General features: G+C 40.3%; 1 protein-coding gene across 4 annotated transcripts in view; it reads left to right on the top strand.

The window, feature by feature from the left end:
* NRIP1 (nuclear receptor interacting protein 1) overlaps positions 1–24,709 on the top strand; it is a 69,000-nt gene that overhangs the window by 29,422 nt on the left and 14,869 nt on the right. The window contains exon 3 of one of the 4 annotated variants that reach the window (XM_009274499.2): positions 19,454–19,502. The exons of 1 other annotated variant lie outside the window; for it this stretch is intronic. The gene's annotated coding sequence lies outside the window, so the exon portion shown is untranslated. 2 more of the 4 variants (XM_009274502.1, XM_009274501.2) reach the window with 2 other exon arrangements.

The following is a 24,709-nucleotide window of genomic DNA, read 5'->3' as shown; positions in this document are numbered from 1 at the left end:
GAAATCTTTGGGTGCATTTAAAAAATTTGTGAAAGCTTCATATTTCTGATTCTTTAAATCAGTCGGCCTGGGGGTGGTGGTGGGGACGGTTGTACTACTGGCAAGATATTAAGATTTAGACAAACCTGAATGGACCATTTTACACTTTGAGAAACTGGAGTTTTGTTTTGTGGTGTATACTAAATACAAACTTAATGTGTCTTCTGAAAAAGCAGAACAACTTTAGCGTGGTCCGTATTTTCCTAAGCCAGTAGTTTGGCAAGATCTGCCGTAGTTTAAAATTGTTATGAGTATGGAGCTGTTGTGCGTTCATTTTATTGCGGCAATGTGTTTGGTTCAAGGGTTTGTTTACTGCAAGACGAATGAGAGGCTTTGTTTCTAAAAGGGTCTGTCTAGTGTTTCTCAGAAAGGGAATAGTTCAGGCTAATTGCCTAAGAACTTTCTTTCCTTTCCCTTTTTATTATTTTTTATTATTTTTATTATTACTTTTAAAATGTTACTGGTTCTGATGACTCGGTCCATACCTAAGCTTACGGCACTGGCTTTGACTAGGAACAGGATAAATCTCACTTGCTTCTACTAAAGTTTCTGTCAACTTTAATGTGAGATTTAATACCACTTCTGAGTTACATTGTAGGAAATAGTCAAAAGGTCTAAGACTTACAAAGGTATTAGAGGTTCCTAAACTTTTGAGTTTCTAAAGTTGGGAAAAAAAAAGGAGGGGGGGAGCCTAATATGTTGCAAATTTAGATGTATGTAGTAAACTGGGAATCCCTGGCTTGAGTATAAGGCAAAGCACCTGCAATCCTAAATTAAGAATGTTGTAAAGTGAAATAACAAAATAGGAAGAGAATATGTGTGGTAGATGGATTTCTGACATTCTTGCTGGTTGGAGAAGGGAAGAGGTTTGAGTTGCTGTATGACCTAGGAATTGGTATCGTTGAAGATAAAATGAAGCATGTTTGGGAGAAGGAAATGCAGTTGGCAGCTGAGTACCCAAATACACTCGATAACCAGAAATCACTGCTGACTACTCTTGGCTTCAGCTATTTTGTTGGACACATGGCAACAGTATTACAGTGTGATCCTTGCTGGAGCTGTACATGTGTAGTTAACTCTTCTGCTGGGCTCATCTGGTTGTCAGCTTCTTACGCTCTTCTCAAAATGGCCTGGGGTACCAGGATAAAGTATGGATGTCTAATGTAGATGCACACATGTGGAAATAAAATGCATGTATACAAAAGATGGTTGCCTGCCAGACACTTCCAGTTTTTCACTTTTCATAACTAGCTGTATTTTCTGTAATCAGTATGCTGCTTCTTGCTTTGTAATGATATCTGAGATTTCCAAAGACAATAGAAGAGTAAACAACAGTATTTGAAGGTGACTGTTGGCACTGTTTCAGTGATGATAGAGAGACCAATGTATTTGTTTAAAAAAAACCAAAACACAATTTCTTTTCCCCCCAAGCTTGTGATATTTCTTTAGCAATCAGGTGCTGACAAAATACTTATAGTAGTTAATACAGCACAATCAAAAGTGTAATATAAGTGCTTACTTTTCCCCCCTAAATCCCACGTCCTTAATTATAAGAAGGAAGAAGTGATACAGAAGCCTAAGGAGGTTGGTTGGAGTGATGAAAGAAGAGGACTGGGGAACAGGGAATCTTCTTTAACTTTATAAAACATATTATAAACAAACTTGCAGATTTTTTTTTTTTATATTGCAAATCATTGTTAAATGTAGGTAGCTCCCCAACCCCCTTTTAAGTGCAAATGTAGAAAAGGCGGTGTCTGGCAGAGCAGGGGAGGGAGATCAAGGACATGATTCTATACTGGATGCCTTCAAAGGCTAAGAGTAGGAGGTGTAGCTTAGACTTTGAGATTGCAGGAATTGAAACTGATTTTTACATCGTGTTTATACCTTCCAGATATGGGTGGCTGCAGAGATTGAAGGCTAAATTAGAGCCTATGGTAATAAAGGTAGCCAAGTAGAATCATTAACAGACGACTGATTAAGGCGACTTTAAAGGATGCTTTTCACCATTTAAAGATGTTTCCAGACATCACTTTGCTCTGAAATGCACTTTAAAAAAAAATCTCTGCTCTGCAGACAGCCAAAAAGCTGTGCTTGTGAATGTTAAAAATGACCTTGAGCAGAAGAACTCAAAGGTTGTTGGTGGCTTTGTACTGAATAAAATAAACTGGCACAGCAATGAGAAAAACCTGCATTAAGGTTCAGGGCCCTGATTCAGCAAAACACACTTAATCTTAAACATGGATACAGTCCTTACTCTTCTGCGAATGCTCATGTAATTCCTGATCGGGACACAAGTTAAATACTAGAATAAACCATATTCATGAGTGTATGTAATACAAAGTGTTGATAATGTCCTTAGATGGGTATCTGAGATGTCTGAAGCAGGAAATCAGCCCCCCAAAATGAGTAGTGCTATCTGTGCAAGTAGTCAGCCTCGCTTTTTTGAGATGCAGCTTGTGGACAGGTGTCCCCAGGTTTGGAAGTTGCTGCTTTTGGCAAAACATCTGCAGGAGATTGTTGCTGTGAGTATTTGAGAGTTGCTGGGAGACCTAAATTAAATGTCTGGTTTTACTAGCAAGGTGCAGAAGATGCCTGGGTATTAATTGAGATCTCAGTAGAACAAGGTTATTTTCTCTGTAACCATATAAACACTAATAATCTATTAAGACTTTTTTTTCCCTCCTGTGAATATGGAAATAATCACTGTATTTGGTCACTCTTATCTACGTTACTCAGTACTTCTTGCCCTTAATTACTGCTAAATAGTAACAGTTATAACAATAATTTCTTATATACTAGTATAACTAGTATATTGCATACTAGTATAAGAATGCTAGCTACGTTAAGTATACTTGAAACTAATACGCTAATAAGGCTTTTCTACCTTTGCTTCTTTACATCTAATTTCTGTGACTTTAGTTAAGTTGGGTGGAATTTATATAGACAATTAAGTAGACATACCTAACACTTCATAATAGCATTCATCTTCATTTTTCAGCTATGTTTTTCTTTTTCTTTATAACCATTCTAAGACTTATCTGTGCTAATGTTTTATCTGTTATTTCAGTCCTCAGTTTGTATCTGGTGATACATTTCACGAAAGCATACTTATTTTTACTTACTTTTACTGTAAAAGTACTACTAATATATTAGTATATTAGCACTATGAAGAACAATTTATCAAATTTTCCATCTAGTCGTTACTTAGGGGGCTCCCTTACCTAATTTGCACTTAAAAAAACCAATTGTCATTGCTTTACGCTATAGCTATCTCATAAACAGCATAACAGAACGCATGATAATGAGAATCATGATTTACAACTCTTGTCTCTAGAAAATTCTCACGTGCGGTGCTAGACCAAGGGCTGCTTTGATGCTGCTGGGAAGTTAGGTCAGCAACGTTGGGTGACATGTTCTCAGGACAATTTTTCAACTGTTCCTTGTTAATACCGGTACCGATGGGAGTACCTGCATTTGCTCCCAAGAGAATGTTTTTGACAATAGCATCTTTGCTTTAGCAGATAGGGTTTCATTTAATAATGGGGTCCAGGTGGGAAGAGAATACGTTATATTAAATTCCACCATCTTTATCCCTTCTTTTTGCTGTGCAGAGGTACACTGCATAAGAAGTAACTGCCTTACGCTTAAAGAACATCAACATTGTATAGTCAGAATCAGCAGTTAGAAAATGGCAGAATTAAGGTTGCACAGACAACCTTTACTTGGATGGGTTGTAAAATGCTCATCCTGTCCATTATAGGGCTTGCACGTGCTTGTGCGAGCACGCCTATGTAGGGAGCCAAGTCGACAGAGAACAACCTGCCTCTCTGCAGTTGCTGTCCATGAGAAATTGTAGCCGCAAAGACCGCTTTTATCAGATGGTTAGAAATGAATGACTGTCGACTTTGCAGATGTTGTGGTGTCACGATGGCTGTGTTTTGGGTGTATGGGCACGCAGGTTGCTGTAGCTTTTGAGTCGTGGCTAGGTGCTGCATAACTGCACTCGCTGCTTCTGTCTGGCGTTCTTAGGACATACTGATTTGGAAAGTTTTCGCTGGACTGTTGTGGCCCTGGAAGAAAGCTGCTAATTAGTATTTTTGGATTTTGGCTTCTACTTTTGGCAGGGCCACGCAATGTGTCCCATACTTGGCAGCAACAACTACCTGGCTTGAAAGCTTTCGTTGCATCTTTAAATCACCCTGCTCAGCTGGAACATTGCAGCACGAGTTCTTTGTTTTTGTTTTTGGGGCTTTCACAACACTTGATGTTTGGAAAACCCATAATATATTTTTGTCTTGTTACACATTGGAGAAACTTAAGAAACCGTGAATGTTGTGTGGTCAGCTGTGCATACCGTGAAAATACTTCTTAGTATTTTCTGCTAGGCTAACATGTAACATGTGAACTACTTAAACTGGTTTCTCCTAATCCCTTTTTCCAGTAACTCTGGGGTAAACTGGAAAGTTTTCTAGGAAACAAGGTGTAGGACCCAGTACTGCAATAATTGTGTAATAGGCTAAGTGACCAAACTTTTTCTTTTTTTTTAAAACCACAGTTGGCTGCCTGTATGGCACCCTGTCATTCAAGGCCACAAAAAGGACACATTTGTGCAGAAAGATCAATGAACCACATGCGTGGATCTGCTCAATCTCCATTTGCCAGAGGCCCCGAGGTGGTGGTGAAGGCATGCGTGGTTGCGTGCCACCTCCAGCCTCCCACTCCCCTATGGCTGCAGAGCAGAGGACGGCCGGGTGGGTAGGGCAGAGCAAGCCTTGAGATCGCTCTGAGTAATCCCGGGGGTTGTTCTGACATCCAGGCGCTGCGGGTACACCGTGGCCCTCTGTCCAAGCATAACAAATGCCTTGGAAACCTTGGTAGGTCTGTGGAGAAGCCTCTGTATGGTGTGAGTTCCTCCTCTGCTGATACAGAAGGCACCGTCACTGATATTACTGAAAACTAACCCTTAAAATTGTTAAAGCCTTCTAACGAGAAGGGTGTTTTGTGAGAAGAGCCGCGGTTCTCAGGAGTGACAGAGTGAATCTATTTTGGTGGGAGGTGGAGGGTAGTGTTATAACAGTCGTGACATAACTGCCAAAGCTGTGTCCTTCTTCGGTAAACTTAAATGTGTTTTGTTCCTGTCTAATAGGCTATAGTACTTAAAAAGCGACTGTACAAAACCAGACTAAATGAAGCCCCCAGTGCTCAACCAGAGAAGAATCACAACACCCTCTGCTGGTACAAGTGGCTCCTTCTTCCTTTTCTCCTCAAGGACTTGCCTGGTGGATATCCTAGAAATAGTAAAAGACAGTTCTGAAGTGCGATGCTGGCTCCTATCGATTAAGCTGAGGTTATTTTAACCCATTTGTATTTATTTTTTCCTGCAGAAATTTGATAGTTTAATCTGACCAGTAACACCACCACTGAAACGGATGAGGAGAAGGCAGTGGTGGTTTTTCTCCGCTTTCAGATGTGGGAATCCATGTTACTTTCTAACTAAGCACACAGAAGCCTACTCCTAGTTGGCAAACTCTTTCTTACTGAAGTTAGAATTGGAGGTTCTGTGTGCAAGTATGTTTCTGAAGAAAGCATCCATCCCTTCGATGTGTTGATAGTTGCATTCGAATAATGCTGCCAAATCCATTGGGTAAACTTGTGGTTTCATAGAGTAACCATGTGTACCTAGGGCCTTTCCTAGAGGTTATCTCTGTGCGCTTGCTCAAGTTTTTAGAAGGCCTCTGTGTCACTTGTCAGATGATGAGTAGTCAAGAGCAGGCAGGCTGGGCAATTAATTTATCTGTTTTTGTTTCGCCAGCGCGTACAGTGATGCTCTCAAACTTTCGGTAGGCCTGTTGCATATTAATATCCTCTCCTCCACTTCTTGGCTCAGGTTGACTGAGAAGGAAATAAGAGGTTAAAATGAGGAGTGGAAGCTTTTTAATTTCTTATCATAAAACATGTCTGATGCCTGCCAAAGCAACCCTCTGCATGTTCCTGACCCTCCTCCTCCTCTTATCCACCTTGCCTAAACACACAACATACCGTGGTAGGTGCTGCCACTTTCACTCTGGAAAAAAAAAAAAATCTTTCACCAAAACACACAACACACAACATACCGTGGTACCACTTTCACACACAACATACCGTGGTAGGTGCTGCCACTTTCACTCTGGAAAAAAAAAAAAATCTTCACCCACGATACTTATGGAGGGGCTGGGACCGTGAGGCGCCGAGCACCCCTCTCTCCCGCCTGCAGTCTGAGGAGCAAGCCTGCAGAGAGCCAGGGTATGTCACTGCAGTGCTGTGACACAACGCGTAACACCAGTTGGAAAAATGACAGTTTAAGTTTGGGGGGAGGAGAGGGATGGGGATGGCTGTGTGGAGAGCCGGCTGAACGTTCGGTATTAGTAACAGCACCGTTCCTAGTAAATGGTTGCTTACATAATTTCATTATGAAAGAATGCTGCTGGTGGAACCGTGCTCCTCTCTGTGGCTTATTAAAGTGTCCCTTCAGCACGCCTGTGATCCACTGCCTCCTGCATGAGAAGGGTTAAGAGGAGACAACATCCTGTCAGAGACCTTGTTTTTAATTTTGCCTCACACACTGGCACAGATCCGGCTAAGAGCAGCCCAGATTAGTTCGGAAAACCTTTGAAGAGATTTAAGATGTCCTTCAGCCAGTTTGAAGGTTTTTGTCTTGCAAATCCAGTACAAGGGCGCCTGCAGGCATCTCGACCCTTGCTGTGCTGCTGATGCAGCTCAAGGTCACACTAACCCGCCCTGTGACATTCAACAACACACACACACAAAAAATTATGCGGTGAAACTGCTTCAGCATTCAGCCAACCAACAACTTCCTCAGTTCCTCACTAAAGGAAGAAGTGTGTATTTTTTTCTTTTTGTCGTCTTTTTCCTTTTTATTCAGCCAACCAACAACTTCCTCAGTTCCTCACTAAAGGAAGAAGTGTGTATTTTTTTCTTTTTGTCGTCTTTTTTTTCCTTTTTTTTTTTTTTGGCTTCGTAGATTTTTGCTGCAGGAAATAATCCAGGATTTCTGGTGTGTGTGATGACAAGGTCATTTCTTAATTAGAACACATGTAAAGAACAAAGCTAAATGGCTTCAAAACAGCTTTGTAGTTGATGGAGAGGATTTAAATTATTTAAAGAGATAGTCACCCAAGTATGATGGAAACTGAATTCTAAACACATTAACTCTTTCAGTACTCTACAGTTTCCATATGCTACTCAAAAGAAAACATCAAACTTGATGAGCATTACCGCAACTGCTGTTAAATGAACATTTTTACATCTATTTATAGTTAGGATTGTATTATGCTTTATCTTATCGGAGTTAGGAAGGCAAGAATTTTTTTTTTAAATGGTGAAATATTCTGCGCTGGCTAGAGATCAAGAGATAGCCATAGGAAATTTGCTTCTTGGAGATCAGTGACTTAATTTCTACCACATTTCATATTTTAGTGAATGTATTAGCATAAATACACGTGTGTGTATGTGTGAGTACGTGTATGAATTCCAGTGCAAGTATGCAGGTAGGTATTACTTCAGAATTGCTGCTGGGAGAAACGTGGACTACTGTCCTTAGTACTCAGCGTGGTTGCAAGGCATAAGAATGTAAAGAAGGTGGATTTGAGATTAGGGAATGGGGAATGAAAGGAGAGAATTGACAAGATAAATGGCAACTTTGCTTAGTTTGAAATGACTGTGAGGTGGCATCTTGGAATTTGAATTTTGTTCCTCAGATTGGTTTGTTTCTTAGACTCAAAGCACCTAAATATAAAGGCATTGGTACAGCTGTCTTAACCATAGTTTGAGGTGGTTGTATGGTAATTATCCATCCTTTTAATCTTATCCTCCTATTTTTTTTTTCTTACTCTGTTTTCTAGACTTCTCGTTCTGTAAATGCCTGGGGGCTGGGAAGATGACCACCCTTCTGTGGTTGCCTTTTGGGACTGCACAGCCCGAGGCACCCGCGGGCGGTGCTCACCCGTGTAGCTCGGCTCCTCTGGCTGGAGGAGCTGACCCGAGCACCCTCCGCACCGGAGGAGCAGCCGGATTTACTGTGGTCTGTAGGACCTGCCCTTTGGTACCAGCACACAGTAACTTTCCAGGTTGGCTGCTGAAGAAAGTAGTGAAGGGGGGGGGAAGATATTTGGACATTGTTCACCAAGGGAACAAGAGGCAAAAAAAGCATTGAATAGAAACTTTGCTGGCAAACTTAGGGCTATATATGTATGCTCAGAGATGCCACTGCATGGTGCATCAGAGAACTGAAATGTGGAGAAATGAGTCTTCCTGCTGTAGTCAAAAGTCTAGCACTTAACTCAGACTTAAGTGTTTCAAGTGTAAATGACATAAAAATTTACTAGGAGTTTATCACTTGTTGTTGTTCTGTGTTCCCCCCCCCCCGGGGTAAATCTTGTTCAGCTGGAACATACGAGGCACAGTGAATGTCAAATGTCGGGCTGAAATGGAGTATGCTTACTAGAGAGAGATTGTGCTGGCTCTGAGGACCTCCTTGTGAGAAAGGAGGAAACTGCATTTGCCAGGATAAAGAGGGAAGATCAGGCTCTACAACTTCTTTCCTCTTTGGGTTGCCTTTTTTCCTTTCCCTGCGCTATCTGGCTCGGACAAGGCTTGTGAGAAGAAAACGATGAGGGGAAAAGAGGCTCCACGCAAGAAAGATGGATAGGACGAAACTGATGTGCTCTGTGAAATCTGTATGTTCCTGCCCTTGCCTGGGGTGTGCCGTGCCCTTAATATTATGGGAGACCTAAGCTCACCTGCTAGTAATTTCTAATTTACTGTCCTAATTCATCGATTTGTTATCACTAATTGTACTTCATTTACTTCTGTGTAGTTTCCAGTACCTAAAGGGTTGAAAGGTTGCTGTAATTGGCACCCGCAGCTGCTCTTTCTTTTGACAGGGGATAATTTTGCAGCCTATGCTTTGTGTGACAGCTGCCTAATTGGGCATTCTCCCCTTGTAGCAAGCCTGCCTCCTCCAGCCTCCCTGCTGACAAATGGTGCTGGATTATAGATGAGGACACGCTGACCCGTTCGACCTTGCTGAGACAGCGGGGAGGGGCCTCCTGCTACTTGAGGGAAGCTTTGGGTCATTTAAAGGACAAGGTCATGAGCCAGGTGGGGAAATGACATGATATCACATGACAATAGCCCGATGACACGGTCAGTATGTCAAGGACAAACTCATCAGTATTGATTAATGTTGCTTTTTCCTGGTGTCTCTGTGAAGCCACTGATATTTCAAAAATATTTTGCTAATTTATTCTAGGTAAAGTGCCAAACGTTATTTTTGGGGTTATTTTTGGGAGTATTTGTGCAGTGTGTTCTTCCCAATACGGATCACGTGCAAAAGCAGTGTTGTTAAACCCCCACCGATGATAATTTATAGGGTTGATCACGATGTTTTTGGTAAAATCTATATCTGCATGTACTGTAAGGAAAATGCCAGGAAGGATGCGTGCCAGGGCAGAACTTAAGGAGGGGGGGAAAAAATCCCTGCTTTTAAATTTCAGCATTTCACTTTTCACTCCTACTTGAAATGCGCGCGTATGAACCTGTATGAAAACGCGTGTATCCACATATGTACGGCTGGCTGGAATGTGGGAGAAGTGTTTAAATAAAAAGAACAAAAGAGAAAAGTTAAATATAAATTGAACATTTAAAGAAAAAGTCTTACATTAGCTCAAGGGCGATACAGTTAAGATAATGCCTTGCCTATTTTAAGAACCAATACAGTATCCAGCTATGCCAGGCAATAAAAACCTGCTAAGTGGGTTTTCGAAAATGCTGTGAATACAAGTGACAATATTTTGAGAGCATCTTCATGTTGCATTTCTATGCTAATAAACTTCAAGGTAAATGAACAGCTTGTTTGACATTTGCTATGTTAGACAATAATAAAATGCTTTCTTCTGGAGTAATTAGACTTGATTGATTGTGTTAAGAGGTAAAGATAAATACAATCAAAAAGAAAACTCTCTCAAAGGGAGTTATTGCCCGTTTTTGAACTTCAACGGTATCGTTCTTTTTTAGCCGATGCCTAATGGTGTGTGTCTCACGCGCGTGTGCGCACATGTGTGCACACGCACACATGCATGCACAAACGCGTGCACGCGCGTACAGACACACGCGGCATGCACCGAGTTTCTGAAACAGCCTGTTAAGCCGGGAGAGGAGTGTTCACCTAGGAGCACGCTTCCCATTTCTGAGAGATCTGATTTGTTGTTGGAAGCTGTTGTGTCTGCACCTCGTCAGTTCACCAGGATGTAATTTTACTCCCCTGAGGTAAAAAGCCGTCAGTGGTAAAGTGTGATAAATTAGTTCACTCACGTAGATGCGCGTGCGTGCGTGTGTATGTGTTTAATTCTGACCTTGCTGTGCGTGTGTTTAGCTGCTCTCGGTGCCCGAGTCAAGCCTGGTGGAGGTTTAATCCTGTGCCCTTGTACGCGTATACTTGATTAGTAGTTGTGGTTATCTCAGCAGAAGACATTCCGCCCTCCTTCTTGTATTGGTCGGGACCCGGGCATTGGGGAGTCAAGTCGAAGGAGAAAGAAAAGAGATTTTGCATTAGTATTCTATGAAAGCCTTAGTGTCTGCAGAACAAATTGATTGCTACAGTGTACCTGTGCTTGGCACCACTGCTGTGAAAGAAAGGTATGGTTGTAATCTGTTTTATTGTATTACATATTGTGACACTCCAGGAATGTTTAACATTCGGCTCTCCTATGGCACATGCTAGAAGTCTAAGTAAAGAAAAATATGTGAATGAATGAAAAGTATGCGAGGCTGTCGTTATCGGCAGCTTTGTTTACTACAACGAACTAAGTAGCCCCTGCTAATGAGACAAATTTATTGTATGTGCCAATGGCAAGGTAAGGAGATGGATAAGTGAATTCTCTGTATTATATTCAGTTACTCGCATCTGTGTCAGTAGTTGCTATATACCTACACAGATAAAATTCTAATTAACCTTTTAAGGGGGTTTTGGTTTAGCTTTTAAATGTGAAATATACTTGAACATGGATGTGTTTGCCTCTTTAAATGAAAATGTGGGGGTTTTTCCTGGTTTCAGGAAACTGCTGCACTGGTCCTACATGGGGGGTTATGTGAGGGGAGGTATAAAATACGAAAATCTTAGATGTGCTGCTATGATAAACAGAACAAGAACAAAGCTGAGGAGAAGTCTTACAGGATTTGAGCCTTCATCTCCCCCTCCCTTTTCCCCGGCTCCCCCCAGTAATGTGTAAATATGCACCCATATTTTAATGAGAAAGCTAGCGCTCTCCATTTCCTTAACTCAGTTGCAGACTTTACACAGTTGATTCTCTGGTTTTACAAATGCTCAGCTGATGTCAGCTGTGTGTTTGATGGGAAGTATGAAGCACTCCATTAATAAAATTCAGGCTGTTTCACAGAGAGCTGTGCTTAGTGCTTCGTTCTTGGCATCACTGAAGTTGTATTGGTGATTATGGTTTGCTTGTGGTCACTCCAAAACATCTGAAGTATCTGCTCTTGTCATGCAGACATTCACGACTAATTAAGTTTAGGACAGGCGGCAGACTCGTCCTGGGCATTTAAATCTGCATGTAAACCTAATCTAATAACTTGATGAGACAATGAAAATCCATCTTTCCTGGTATGTTATCACCATGCACAAGCCACAGAGGTATTCGCGAAATCCTCTCTCTACTCTTTGTCCTGGCAGGTGACAAGTAAATGAGTTGCTTTAAGGAAATGAGGGACTTGGAAAACGCTGCATGCTGAAGAGCAGTCATGCGCTATAATAGTCACTTCCGTCATATGGCCTTGCCGACTTAAGATTAACACTTTATAGATGTGCACTATATTTATATGAGTGTACCCTCGAGCTTACATTTTACACCTTGCGAAGGGTGTGAATACAGCCTTATGCATGCAAGTCGCTGATCTTCGAGATCCTTTGACAGCTAAGAAAATTTCGAAGAACCCTGGATAGGGAGGGTCTGTAATGTGATTGTACTCAAATAATGACGACTTTAATTACAGCTAATTAGTCAAAACTTATTTATTCAAAGCAAATATTTTGTGACTGAGCTATTCTTCCCCCTGCATTTTTTTTTTTAATTATAAACACGTAATGATAACAAGTCGGTAAAAAACAGTTGCACAATTTACGCAGCAGATCGCAAGATCAAGGGACTTGACCATATCTAACAAGACTTTGGAAGTTAATTGCGGTAATACTGCAGAAATGGTTAAATCTTATCTTAAATTCTGTATTGACTTTTTATAGATTTTAACCGGTTACTGGCAGGCGGTTGAGTCCTGAAGAAGGTGTGAGATAAATACAGGGCAATACTGCATTTCAATGCAATTAACTTTTGTTCATAAATAATTCAACCTATGACTTTAAATAAATGATTAGAGGAAAAGAAAATGACGTGATTAAATCCAAGTCCTTGAAAACATTTTACCAGTCAAGATTGCTGTGACTGCTTTGAGACTTCTTATAATTCCTCTTTTGAGTAGAGCCAGTTCTGGGAGTTGTGGGGTTTTTGTTTTGTTTTGGGGGTTTTTTTGGTCAATTATTAGTGTATGACTAGAGATATGAGGTAAATTCTTTAGATCACAGTTAAAAGAGGACTGATGAGTGTGTGGTTTTGGTATCTCAAATTTCCTAGTGCCATGGAATATATCAGCTTGGGTAGCATGTGATTTTTCCCAGTTTTCTTTTTTTTTTTTTAAGTGGAAAGTAGAAGGATGTTTGCAGAATTAAAACTTTTACTGCCAGCTTTACTGAATGAGCATGCCTGATAACAACACTAAAATCTTGATGAGAATTTTGGAATGCAACTCAGCCTGGAGTGGACTGCTATATTTGGAGGAGAAAAAAACAAACAAAAATACAAACAAACAAAAACCCAAATAAAATTAATCAGATTTTAAAAACATCTTGCTTTACATTGGAGGCATGCAGTTGATTCCGGCCTTGGTTAACTGTGTAACACCGCCTTTCCTCTGGAAATATTTAAGTTTTAAGTAAGAGTTGGCGCTTGAGCGTATCATCAAGTTGGGCAGATTTTAGAGGCGAATTCCAGTTTAGGTACGTTTTTGAAAGGTAGCTATGCCCTGCTCGAGATTGTGAAATGCCTGTTACCCATCTCCACCCCCTTTCCTTCTGTTACCACGCTTTACCATAGTAAAGAAAAGAGGAAGTTGAGGTGTTGCATAACTTCTCTAAGTAAATAGATTTTCTGTGAAGATACTGAAGGCAGCCTTAACTCAACCAGTGCTGTAGCTACCAGATTCCCGCTAATGCCAAAGGCAGTTGTGTAATTAATGGCCTTGTGTACTGAACTGAGACTGCTGCGAAACCTCTGGAGGGAATTATTTTGTCTATTGTGTTGGTTAACTTTCCCTGAAAATTGTAAGTGTTGCTGATACTCTGGTGGGGTGATGGGGGAGGATTTTACAAGGCCTGATGAAATAAGCTCTGGCATCTTTTTCCTGACCACTGGACAAAGCATCTGCAGCAGCAGAATCGGATTGAATGATTGAAATGGAACCGTTAATAAAAACGTGATCAGTCTTACTTGAGGGGGTGAGCGTGGCAAGATAAGAAAGTGGAAAGCTGCACTTATAAGTTTTTCTGTGTTTTTAAAGTGTTCTCCTTGTAAAATCGTAGAAAGAATTGGGACCTGGTTTTGGTACTAGCACGGTTGCCTATTGCAATCGTGGTAAATGATCTAGAGTAGACAAGATTATTAATCTTCATTGTCTAATCTATTCTCTCGAAGCCATTTGAAAAACCTGAGGCTTGTTAAAAGTTCCAAACTTTTTTTTCCTTTGTTTGGATCTTTGCTTCTGCAACATCAACCGTAGGTGGCACTGACTATTAGCAGTTACAAGGTTTGAGATACTTCCATTCCTCCCAGAATTACATGTTTTGTAAAGCCAATGGCAGCCACTTGATCTATTTTCTCCCACTCTGGCAAAGAGTACATGTGGCAGGTATCTGCAAGTTCTACCACTGAATAAGTATAGGAACTAAGTTACTTAGTGAGCTTGGTCAATTTGGAAACTTCCAGCTTCTGAGGCTGGAATTTGAGTTTGTGAGAACTTATCAGGAAAAATGTTAATTATTGATTATCAAGGGATGAATATTCTTCCTATGCTTTTTGGCTCTGTTTAAATGGGCGGCAAACTCGTCTCTGCAGGCTTAGTTCTAGTTACTGGTGCAACTTGCAGAGGATGCTCAGTCAGGCTTGGTGTAATTCAGGGTTCCAGAGCCTGGGCACCACGGAGCAGTTCAGCACATGCAAAAAAGCCGCCTGTCTGGATTCACTTGCTACTGCAGCTTCAGTCACCTTTCTTTCATAGCTCCGCTTCTAGCATGGGCTGCTGGAGTTTTATTTATACACTGGTGTACGTATGGATGAACGCATACCCTGTTTTCTAGTCCATCCGAGCAATCCAATGCTGTGAATGTATTGCAGCTGAATTAGACTGGTAAAAAGGAGATTTTGACAGCTTTCTAAAGCAAGGAAGTAAAAACGGACCTGTTTGGGAAGGAAGTGCTTAGACACATGTATACACGTTTATACCTACTTCACTGTGAAAGATCCTTGCTTCAGGATGAGGATTTTATTGTTCTTGGTTAGGAGAGAGACTGAAAGTGGGCAGTGGATCAGAAGAGCCGCTGCTGCAAAACTCCTATCTGCTGCTGCTGTACAGTGGTCCTTCCAGCTCCAATCAACTCAATAGTGCTTGCCCAGTTCATTAGGACTGTTTCAGCATGTCAGGTATCTGAGAAATAGGAAAAGTTGGTGGAATTATGTTTTTGATCCTAATGGCATCATTCATCTTTTCCGTTCAGTACTGACACAGTTGTTTTCTTGGGGAGAACATTGTTTCAGCAGGTATAGTGGAAAACCTGTATTGACTGTACTTGGCTGACACACATCTCCCCCTAAGGGTGATGGCAGTGCTGGTAATATTTCTTATTTTGGAAGATAAAGGCATTTACTGTGGTGTGCAAGTCCTATGCCTTTAGTAGTCCCCATTGTTTTCTCAAGTTTAGTGTACTCAATTGTTGTTTTGTTTCACCAGAAGGAAAAAAAAAACGAAACACCCACAAACTGTAGAGACAGAATATCTTGTAATTAAAGGGCCAAACTGAGGTTTAGAAAATCTTTGTTCCTTTGATATGGATATGGACTTCATGTGACTGTGGGCAAGTTGTTTAATCTTCCCCTGTGCTTGCTGTTCCTCATGTGTAAAGTGGGAATACTCCAAAGGACTGCTGTGGTATGTTCATTGATGTTTGTAAAGTGTTCTGTTTTGTTCAAAGACAGAGTAACTTTTTTCTTGCAATTTTGACAGTGCCCAGTAGCTTCCAACATGGTTTAGACCCGCACAGTCTACGTAATAAGAGGTCCTGGTGAACAATGAAGGAGTGAAATTACTATGATCAGTCTGTAAAGAGCAGCAGCCATATAACATCAGATACTTAGATGTCAGATTGAAATAGGTCTTTGGTAACTGAAATGCCTCTTACTTGTCATTAGTTTGTTTGTGGGTGGGGGTTTTTATGACCTCATTTTATGTATAAGTAATATGGAATTGAATTCTGTAGTTCACTCAAGTCCGAAATAGTTTGGGATTTTCTTTTCCACATTCATGTAGTGGATGGATAGTCTATGAAAATCCCTTCCATAGTTACGAATGTTGCCTACTGTCTGCAGCTTGGTGGTGGAGTACATCAAGGTTTTTTTAATTATGGAGTTTTTAAATGATGGCTGTATGTTGCATCGAAGAAAAACAGGATGCCCGGTCAACTTCAGACACTTCCTTCTCCTCAGCTTTTCTACCTGTGACTATCATTTTAACAAAGAAAATAATTTCATGGAAGGGTAGTTCAGATGCATGTTTTGTGTAATATGCAAGTGTGGACTCTTGCACGTAGTTACAGCTGACAGAGTACAGTCAACAGAGGAAAAAGTCTCTTATCAACAGTTCCCTGCTCCTATGAGCATTTTTTCTGTGTTCCATGATTTATGAGGTCGCTATGTCAAAGGTTTTTGTAGCATTCAGCTAGTCATGATGGAGTGCAAACCAATTTGAAATTAAAAATGGCTGGATGAGCTTTACTATGCAAAAATTAAACTCGTAATCAAATTTGCCAATCGAACAAAGAGAAATGTTTAACAAGAGAGGTTTTAGTGGCAGTACCTAGAGTGACAAAGATTTTGCTTACATATCCCTAGCAAATAGTCTGGGTTTTTTGGATGTGCATTAGGAAAACTGTCATAAATACTCTTACCTTTAGCTGTGAGGAACGTGGATCATGCTTGCTCTTGGAAAATATCCATTTGCTTTAAAGTAAGGTAATTAAAGGTGAATACAAGAATTCATGGAAAACTTGAAAAAAGGTGCTTTCAGTAATATGCTATGTTCAGATGTATTAGTAAAAAGGGAGCAGCTGTTATTCCATGTTCTTTAGAGCCATTCATGTCTTATCAGGCAGCTGACAAAAATAATTTACATTCGGTACACACTTTGCTTCTCGTATGTAGAAGTGAATTACAAGAATAGTTTAGTCTATTAATTTTCATTTTGGAATCTTCCTCCCCACCCCCCAGCTTAAGTGGAGCTTTTGGTCTGCATGGTGATGGATAGGGAGTAACTTACTGATTTTTCTCCTTCCTTCCCTCCCTCCCTCCCACCCCTTTCTCAATAACAGATTATAGAGTCAAGATGGTTTAGATCTTCCAGTCCTCCCTCTTGTTCCATTGGTCAAGATCACAACAAAAATAATGTAAACCCCTGAAGATTTTGACTTCCCATCCATATGCGTTGTAACACGATGTTTATTGCAGTTCAGTGGAAATACTTCCTACAACGGTGAAAAAATATAGCTGATGTTTTAGGAACCACGCTACCTAGAATTTCACCGCTGGCTTTATATTTTAATGAAGCAGGTTGCCTGTATCCTTTTACAGTGTGCAGTATCCTACATAATCTTGTTTCTGCTCTTATTTTTCTTACTCTTCACGACTTCATGCTTGTGAGATAGTGTCCCAGGCAGCTTGGATGGCCTCACTGTCTTCAGCTGCCATTGACACTTTTCTTCCTGAAACCTACTTTTTCTCTACAACCTGTCCTTTCTGCTTAGTTATCCCTGTATCTTGTCTTAGTTTGTAAGCACTTTGGGGTTGTAGTCTGAATTTACGGGAATATAAAATGTTTTACAATAGTAATTATGCCATGCAGTGTCTCCCAGCAAATGTCAAGTGCAGACAGACTTGCTCTCATAAACCTGGCAGAATATAAAGATGACAAGTGGAATTTGCATGCCAGTAGGTTATTCTTGGTAAGCCAAACTGTCCACCTTCAGAAGTGCTGCAAGCAAGCTCTGGGTTACATGATTTAGTAGAGAGATACCAAAGGGACTTTGGAAGGAAGTCGGGTTAAGTTTTATAAAATAAAACTGAAAACAGAGGTAGACCCAGTAAATCCAATCCCTCTCACTTGAGGAGTGGGAGAAGTTACGTGCAAAAGAGTGGAGAACTCGCAGAATTAAGTCTGCTCTTTGGGCTCAGAGGGTTATTTCATTAAGGCAGCTGAGACATAGAAAGCGTCCTTTGTTTCACTGAAAGAGGCCTGGGTTTATTTTTAACCGGTCCCTGGGACAGGTACTTCCTCTGCCTTCACCTTCCTCCTCAAAAGTTTCCTTGTTCATGTCGTCTTTGGCACCATTTGCTGTCAAGATTAAAAATAAATAAATAAATGTTGTCACTCTGAAAATAAGTTTTCCTAGGAGCAGTGTTTCCTTTCCTTTGCTGGTCTTTCTGGTCTTTCATCTATCTGCACTATCTGAAGTGAAAACAGGTTGCGGCAGGGTAGGAATATTGTCATTGTGCCAGCCAGGGAAGGGAAAGAGCTTTCACTAGACTTTTAATAGCAGCAGCTCAAGAGAAGGGGAGCCCTTTGACGCTATATTTTAGCCCTTCTACGTTCTATTTTATCCCTTCTGTACCCTTTTCTCCATATCATTAATCTTTGTGTTCTGTTGATCTTTTAGTGTGTATCACTCTTTCTTTCCCCTCCAATCATACGAAGTAAAAGAAGAGTATCGGGTGAAAACTGTATTATTAGAGCAACACGTATTGTTGTACTGCAAAAACAAAAAATGCATTTTTTTTCTTTTGTAAGAGGAAGGGAAAACATACTTATCCTGGAGGCCAGTGTTGCTCTAGGGCTTCATTTAATTGTTGTCCGGCTAAACTAGTACCGTGTATGTACTCAGCGTCTTACAGGTGCAGATGTATTTATTTTAAACTTCATGTAGGATATGATGAGGGAAGGGGAACAAACAGTACAGTGTGAATCTGTGAGGAAAGGCAAGCAACATACATCATTTGTGGTTTGGCTTGTGGTTTTCCACGAGGTATTTCGGTGGATTTGGATTAATTTTTGCTATGGTGATTTACTGTTGGAGGAGAGGAAGAAATAGCCTCCAGAGTGTCGATGATCTTCGCCTGGGGAGCAGTGCAGAAGCATAATGGAATTTCCTGTGTGAGAGGTGCCTGAGTATTACAGTAAAAACGAGTGTTTGTGGAAACAAAAGGGTAAGGAAGAAGGACACAATAAGTGGTTAGGCTATGTGGGTAGAAATGGAAGAGTTATTAATGTCTGTAGAACTCAGATGAGAAATTTTAAACTTAATCTAGAGCAAGAGGAAAACAATTGAAGACTTGAAGGAAAGGGTTATATGGTCAGAGTGTCTTGAGGGGAAGGATTACAATAACAGCTGTGCTTTGTGTAGTGTGGAAGGGTCACTGGATGTCGGTGATGTTACAGAAGTGTGGGTTGTAGAAGTAGGGAGCGGAGAAAAGACTAAGTGAGAGTAGCTTAAGGATAATAGTGGGAGAAAACGAGTAGGGTTTTAGAAAAGCAGAATGCAATGTCAAGGGTGTGTTCTGTGGTGTTGGTTTGGGGGTTTTTTGGGTTTTTTTTTAAGTCATCATGGGTAAATGGATAGCGGGAATGTCAGAATAAAGATAATCACCTGATGACAACTTTTTTTGACAAAGTGGATGGTATTAACCGGGCAAGGAGACCTGTCCCTCTCTCCTGGCATGTTATATTTACCAGCTTGCTCAGCTCAGTTTCACTGATCAAGCTTTGATACTGTCACAAACTGACCACAAGTATAACCAACTTCAGGGGAAAACTCTCTTTTAGTCTGTTGATACCTTGTTAAGAAGTAAGACAGGCTCCCTTCATGAGCTAATACTGACTTAACAGAATGACTTTCCTGTTACAGTAGAAATAAAATTGTTTTCCACCATACGTTTCTGCATCCTGATTATGATGTATTTATTTTTGGCAGGGTGGAGTGAAAAGCAGATTCACAAAGATCCAGCATTGACACTTGGAAGGTATGAGTTTCTGCCCCTGAACTTGGGAAGAAGTTTATTAACCTGTATTTTTTCTCACCCCAGGCATGGAGTGGTAACTTTATCTAATTCATACTAGCTTTCGTCCTTAACCCTCTTAAGAATTGTGAGTCGGAGGGTGACTTATTTCATATCGCCACATAGTCTTTGATCTCTTTCTCCTGAGGTTGCTAACTAGGGTGCCAAGCTAACAATCTGCTAAAAGTTTCCCGAGAAGCTGGAGACATGATCACCTGCCCACCAGAACTTCTGGCCTTTTCTCAACAAATGGATTTTAAGTTGTATGCTTTTAGAGCATAAAGTCTCTTTGAGAAGAGTGGGGTTTGTTTTTGGGTTTGGTTTGGTTTGTTTGTTTTTTTTTCCTCTGGTCTTCCTTTGTTACCCTGTTTGGCTTGTACCTCCCTGTCCAGTGTGATTAACTTCTGCATTAATTTGGTATTTGTGAGTTGTCTTGTGGTTCTGTAAGATTCTGCAGGTACGTATGAGTCTGAACTGCTTGTTGAATGAAATCATATTAACGTAATCTTCAGTGAAGTTCTTTTGGTATCGTTCACTGATGAAATTTAGCACAGGGGTTCAATGAAAACCACCTTCTTCAGCTTTATGACAGACTCTAAAGAAGAGAAGAAACAAAAAAAAGTATAGTTTAGTAAGAATACAGGCAGTCAATGAAACTTATCTTCAGTTCACTGACAATGCCTTACTATATATTGATTCAGAAAACGCTGGAGTGAGTTACTGATGGCATATTGAGCTGGGAAATGACTCTTCCAGATACATCAAGGAAAGATGGCTTTATATAACACAAAGGACATGGGTTGTGACCTGTCAGCCATGCTCAGATCTCTACCGTGGCAGATTAAGCTGGGAATAATACCTAGCCTGATCAGCTGAATCGATAGGGTTGTGGTTATGGATAATAACTATTAGATCATGACTTGATACTATGTGATACATAGTTTAAGCTACTTTGGAGTTTCATGTGTTTATTTGCTAGATTCATGACTTTTAGGTCTTTTGTTTTATGACAATTTCCCTCTCTCTCCATACTTTATCAGTAGACATTAAGCGAACAGATTAAAACTGTAATTACAACTTTGAGATATTTCTGTGGGGTTTTTTGCCCCCAAAGCTGAGACAAGATTTACAGAGGGAAGTTCACCACCTACCTCCCACTGCCTTTCATTGTTACCACCAGCCAATTTTGTTAGATGATGAATCGGTATCAGACTTCCAGTGTGTGGGAAACCAGATCACCTGCTATGGTTGGTGCGTGCTGAAGAACTTGAGGAATGGGAAAGCTGGAATAACTGATCTTGCACATCTTGTTTGGAAGAGGAAATCCTATGCTGTGTCCTGAATTACAGCTAATTATATTAGGAAGAATATTCACATTTTCAGTGTGAACCAGTTTGCTTTTATTAGTCATGATGCTTAAACTGGCGATGTATTACTGTTTTTCAGTACGGTAGATGTCCATCTATCATGTGCCTAATTCTGCAACCTTAATCTGTGTTGCATCAATTAGATGCTGCTCTCATGCACAAATCTGCATGTGTGCATAATCTTGCAATTTTTTTGTTGTCCTATTAAAATCCATAGATCTTCTTATATTAGTAAAATAAGTAAAAAAAGTACAAAGTTAAAGGACTTACTGTCAAACTATTCATCAATATGTGATTTTAACATTTTCAAAAACTTGATTTGACATTTCACACATGTAAATATAAGCACAGACTATATTTTTTTCCTTTAAAAAAAAATAAAAGTACCTTTACAGAATTGGGCATTGGCAGCCATCCAGTGCTTCAAGAAATCCATTGTTGTGGACTACTTGACTACTAAATTGACCAGAAGTACTCTCTTCTTTGTGCTAGCTGTCATACTCATTTTTGTTGCTATATTGGCTAGTCATTTATTGCAGTTTGTCATTACCCCCTTTTAAAAGACAGCACGCTTGAAATGGTTTATGTTAGGCTCTCTGTGTGGAAAGCTTTGGCTCTGCCTGTTCGAGCTCTCCAAAGAGGAATGGAGTAGAATTGGGTTTCAGACGTTTTCTCTGTGGTGTCACAGAAAGAAAAAGACCAAAACTGCCACTGCCTGCTGATAGCAGCCTGCCACATCCCCGCCGCTTGAAAAGTGGGGGATTCGATCCAAACTTCAGAACTAGCAGAAACCCCCTGCTCCTGCAGGTTATATATGTAAAGAGTGTGAACTTGTATTTAACAGAAAAAAAAAACCCAACTGCTGCTGACTTGTTTTATTAAAAGTTTGGTTATGATGATTAAAGAAAGTCTTTTACAGCGTAAGCATGAGAGAAGACCTAACGTGATACTGAATGAACAGTTATTAACTGCAATATAGCTCAAAGTAAAAGCTTTTTCACACATTTGAATTTTGATGCGTTGGTAAACTTAAATTAATTATATGACTCCAAATACACTTGCTTTAGAGTTTGAAGTGTTGGGTAGCTATACTGCTAATAAACCAATGTGTTTCCTAGAATGTTTTTGGTTGTGAAATGTCTTACACACATTTTCATCTGTGTGTAGTTCTCAGAGTAAGTTGCTGATTTGTTTGTGGATGTTGAATGAACCTCCGTTGGTTTTTTTTTTAATCTTGAATCATAATCATCTCCTGATTATTTTTTTATTATTTATTTATTTTCCTTCCTAACACTTCAATGCAGTGAGAAGCTTTATCAAAGTAGGAAGGATAGAAATTTTACTTGAAAAAAACGAACAAACCAAACATCTCCTTTTCTCTCATTCTGCTGAAAGGGTTTAGAAAAGGAGAGACTAAGGAAGAGCAGAATTGTATTGCCCCGAGGTCTACAACTTAACTCAATTTGATCTTAAACCAGTGACTGTTTTAAGATCTGATGAATCACTATCAGAGCTAAAAACACCTATACTGTTGCACTGGAAAGCTCGCATCCAAGGCTTCGGGAGTGATTTGTATTTGGCTCTAGTAGCTCAGGCAATACTATAGCTTAAAAGTGTGACAGTCTAATTCTTGTGACGGATGCTTTCAAGAAGGAGACAACTTTTTAAAACTTTTTTTTTTGTCTTTTTCATTTAAGGCCTATTCATTAGCAGCTAAGCCAACCCAATCACACAGGTAGAGTGCTGCAAGCGTAATACCTATACAAAAATTAAATGGAGAAAAATCAGTAAACAAATGTTGAAGCACAGCTGAAACAAGATGCAGGAGGGTGTGTGATGGCATGGAGGTTTTACTGGCAATGTCTGAGATGCCCACATAGAAGTGAGTTACACAGGTCACCCCAAATGAGTTCCAATAAAAGCTTTATACCAACACGAATGGTCCTATTTATAGACAGAGCTCTCTGTCTAAATATAAACTGCTCCCAGTCATGTCTAGACTAACATCAGAGCTGTGCTGGTGTTGAAAGTGAAGGTTCAGAAGTAAGAGTACAAGCCACACTATTCTTTAAATTGCTACTTATTACAATGGGCATCTAAACTTTGTGGAAGCGGTACACCTTTGAACGTCACATGATGTTGTGTCACCTAAGACACCTTTTCTTCCTCTTGTTTAAGCGTCAGAAGGTACATCTGGTGGACGTGACCTGTAAGCTAAATATTCTTCAGCATGTGTTTAAAGCTTTGAGAATGTATCAGTGGGTGGGTGGATGGATGGATGGATAGATCAGTAAATGACTTTCATTGCTAACTATTTTCATCAGCTGAGTTTTAATGAGTCTAACTGTTGCTACTGTGTTTAATCTGCTTACTCACTCTGCGTTCAGCATTAAAGCAGCTTTCTAGGAGGTAAATATTGTCCTGATTACAGAAGAGGTTAGTTTGATTGTGTTCTGCACAGACCTTGTGTTAAAGAGTTCTTTTTTTTTTTAATTAAGAAATATATGCTGTGCACACAGATAATTAGGATAGATAAGCGAGTGTTGTGTTTGGAAGTGCACATCCAAATATACAATTGCTATATTAAGATAAGTAACTCGGACTGCATGAAGTTAGCAGCTGAGGTCCTGATTCTCTAGCAGTGGTCCTGTCACGTCCTGTATTTCTGAGTGGGTTCTCCTTTTGGATTTGTGATTTAATACGTATCAGCACGTAGCTGAATAGAGTGAAAAGGATGGCAAAAAGTGTCTTCCACTTCCTTTTCATTTATCTTAAGAGTTCCTCCTTAGTTCACTTGATACACTGCCGAACATCTATTGTCAAAATAAATAAGCACAAGGCAGCTGCTCTTAAAGGTAGGGAATACTTAAAACATGTAATGTACCAATGTGAAGAAAATGTAGTGGTATTTCTGGTAAGTGTACTAAAAAAAATAAATATATCCAGGAGCTTTGATCAAATGCCAGCTCTTACATCAGTCCTCTTTGTAATCTTTCTTGCTGATCTGTGACCTTGACCTTGTGTTTGTGTTTGTATGTCAAATCTATTTTAGGGATGGACAAATTAAGTTCAGTTTAATAGGATTTGTACTCCAGCTTCACAGGATGCCTCAGTAAAATATAAAAATTAAAATATTTGAATCAATTATTCTATTTCCAGTTATCTTTTCAGATTTCAGAGGGCTTGAAAACATTGACAATTTTTTATTTCTTTTTTTAATTTTGTTTAGGAGATACTTCTTAAAAAGGCATCTTTATCTCACTTATGAACTCTTCTAAATTCAGCACAGACGTTCTGCCTGGAGGTGGTGGGGCTTCTTCTTGGAGAATCTCACCAGTGGCAATGCTTTCATTTGGCATAAGTGTGGTTTGGCACCGAAAGGAGTAGTCCCTGCTTTTTGTCCTTCCTCGTGCCACTCTCGTAGTCATGTGTTCCCACACGGAAAACTGTGAAACAACCACTTGATAGTATCTTTGGGGTTTCTTTTGACGGTGATGAGGTCCTTAGTCTGACTTGCCTTGTAGGAGCTTTCTATAGGAATGCTTGTGTCAATGCCGGGAAGGTGGCAGGCGCAAGCGGCTGCAGATCCATAAACCAAGACAAGGATGAAAAGCTGGACATGAGCCAGCAATGTGCGCTTGCAGCCCAGAAGGCCAATCGTATCCTGGGCTGCATCCAAAGAAGCGTGGCCAGCAGGTCGAGGGAGGGGATTCTGCCCCTCTACTCTGCTCTGGTGAGACCCCACCTGGAGTACTGTGTCCAGCTCTGGAGCCCTCAGCGTAAGAAAGACACGGACCTGTTGGA

The sequence above is a fragment of the Aptenodytes forsteri genome, unplaced genomic scaffold (assembly GCF_000699145.1).
Source record: "Aptenodytes forsteri isolate BGI_AS27 unplaced genomic scaffold, ASM69914v1 Scaffold207, whole genome shotgun sequence".
NCBI classification, from domain to species: domain Eukaryota; kingdom Metazoa; phylum Chordata; class Aves; order Sphenisciformes; family Spheniscidae; genus Aptenodytes; species Aptenodytes forsteri.
This window is presented reverse-complemented; position numbering and strand designations above follow the sequence as displayed.